Source organism: Homalodisca vitripennis, unplaced genomic scaffold (genome assembly GCF_021130785.1).
Source record: "Homalodisca vitripennis isolate AUS2020 unplaced genomic scaffold, UT_GWSS_2.1 ScUCBcl_6215;HRSCAF=13317, whole genome shotgun sequence".
Taxonomy (NCBI): Eukaryota; Metazoa; Arthropoda; class Insecta; order Hemiptera; family Cicadellidae; genus Homalodisca; species Homalodisca vitripennis.
Window position 1 is genome coordinate 69,912 of NW_025782367.1, and position 3,027 is coordinate 72,938.

Below are 3,027 nucleotides of genomic sequence, written 5' to 3' on the forward strand. Positions count from 1 at the left end.
ATTAAACAGTTCAGTCTTCCTGCCCTGTACCTTAAGAAAATATTACATATAAATTTTGGAAAAATGTAGTCGATCAAAAACGCCAACTTTCAGCTATTTTAGCTTAATTTTGGTCTAATTACATTTTAAGTATTATAGTTAGAGATGGCTTTTTAAACCCGATCAATAACATATACATTATTACGTAAGACTGAAAAGTTAATGCGGTCAATATGTATCAGTTCCTGCCGTTTAAATTTGCTTACAGCCTACTTTATTTACAATTCCACAGTTGAGTTTATATTATTGCACCAGGAAATTAATATATGTAGGTTTCGAAAATCTACTTACATTGAAAAACACCAACCTCTGGTGTACGATGTTCATTTTGCTTTTTATCCCCGCCCAAAAAAGATACAATACATAAACTTCAATAGACTACTTCGATGTAAAATAAATCTACTTCCGGCACTTGCACTTTCGGTATAGGGGAAAGATTGAAAGATCCTTCAAATTAAGCTAAGAAGTTCAAAATAATCGTTTATAATAATTGTTAAATGACTGAAGTCTGATTGTATTCGGATTGTAGTTTGCAAAAAAATAGTTCGTTGAGGCATCTTAGTGTCTATCCACATGTTCCTTAAAATTCACATTTATATGCCACAGTATCACATTCCAAAGTTAACAAACTGAATTTGAGTTCTGTATGTGTAAAGATTCATAACTTTTTATATAAAATACAAATATAAAAAATAATTAGCCAAATCTGTTAACCGTACTTGAGATTAGCGCTTAGCAACATCATCGATTCATTTTTATTTAAAAGATTAATGATATAATATGCTTAGCAGATTTAGTTCTCTAGTACCACTGGATTATTCTAAAGCTTTTGACTCAATGCACTGTGAGATGTCGTTTGCAAAAATGTAGTAATATGGATTTTGTGTAAACGTGGTCGATTGGATGAAGTCTTACTTAAATCACAGGCAGCAGGTTACCAGGCTAGGAAGTGAAATATATGGACAGTTGATGAGAAAAAAGGTGTTCGGCAAGGTCTGACACGAACTCTGTATAACTTGTTCACATCTAATTTTCAGTGTTCTTATAGAGTTGCACTGCTCATTTATATGCAGATGACTCCCAATTGCATATTTTTTATGAATCTTGGCGGATGGAAAGAGCCATTGATGAGGTGAATTAAGACAGAGGGAGTTATCGAAAGGTCGGTTATCAATGGACTGACTGAATTTTGGCAAGTACATGGTTCTACACACAACACCACACCCTTTAATAGAGAGTATGCAGGGTGGAGAGAATTTGACAGTCTGTGAGAAGATCAGAACTCTCTGCTTGATGATTCTCTGCATGATGTTAGATTAGCAACTATACCTTCACTGATTGTCACCCAATATAACCAAAGTGCCAAGCATTCATAGATTTAATACTTTATTGCCAGAGGCAATCAAACTCCAGCTTAGGCAGTCACTGCCCTGCCGTTCTGAAAAAGGCAATATCACCTCAAGTAGTGACATTGAGTAAATACAAATACTCTAAAAAGTCTTTCGTTTTCAATCTACGACGATTCGCTTATGTATGTATTGGGAGTCGTTAAAATTGCTGGCTATGGCGGTCATATGAAGGATAATTTTTAGCTACACGTTTCCACTATTGATTCTCCACCTTAGTAAATGAATGAAGTATTTATGTAACGGGAGTTTTCAATACTAGGGTGATTATCCACTGTGATTAGGAGCTACTCTTGGCCAAAATTTCAAGCTAAAATAGAAGAAGAAACTCGTTTACTATATTGTCTGTACTATATGTGTCTTGTTTCCAACAATCACTACAAATATATTACTACTATTAACATTAAAACCATAATATTTTTGTCTGTCATTGATTTTGTTGAAATAATCATATAAAGTACACAATTTATATACACATATAAAGTTTTTATACAATTACGAATATATATATATATATATATATATATATATATATATATATATATATATAGTTCGTCAACTAAACATTATATATTAAATAAACTAAGATTCTAAATTTTTTCTGATTAAATTGTAAAGTTATAGAAACATTGGTGCGCTCTCATCAGTAGAATGAGTTGAACTGAAACAACTGATAGAAAGCTAATGAGATGAAAGTAGCTGAGAAACGCATTATCATTCTTCAATTTGTCATTAAACCTATTAGAGTGTTCATAAAAATTAATCGCTTCATTATCCTCCATCATTTCAATCTCTTAATTCAACTGCTGATGGGAAATAGGTAGAGTGACTTATTGTTAAAAATGAATTAAACTAATTAGAAAACTTTATTGTTGTTAGATTCAGTTTTGTTATGTATTGTATTACGAAACCAACTGCATTTGTACTTGTAAGATACGAATCTTAACACTTATTTCACACTCTTTGAGGAAATTTGGTAGTAGTAGACTGTTGATAATCAACTCATACAATCCTACGACACATCCAGATCCAATCTCTCATTATGTAACGAGTGTTTGATTGTTTGCATTAAAATAACAATCTATTTAAGTGGTTTTTAATCATTTTTTATTTTGGGTTATAGCTTAGCCTGTCACTCGAGTCGCTGATTAAATTAAAATGTTATCTGAATATGCATACGTTGACTCACGAACGGATTGACCTATATACTTGAAACTCCATTTCCGTATGGACAGCATCGAGTTCAATAACTGTGCATGTTACTCACTGCATGAGCTTTGGCTGCAGGTTCGTGAAGATTTTTACACGAGTAACCATAAAATTTTAACATGTAACAAATTAATGCATGTACCGTAATGAAATGAGCAATAGGATTGGAACTTTGCATGCAACATCGTGAAGGTTTTTTTCGTGATTCGTGATATGACGTATTCATATCAAAATCCGTATCTGAAGTGTGGTGTCAGAATGAGTGGTACATTCAATTAAAATATATCAATTTCATAGTGATAAATTTCAGAAATACAGAAAACGTCATAAGTTCGGTACAGAGTTCTGAAACTCTACATGTATGTTTAAGTAG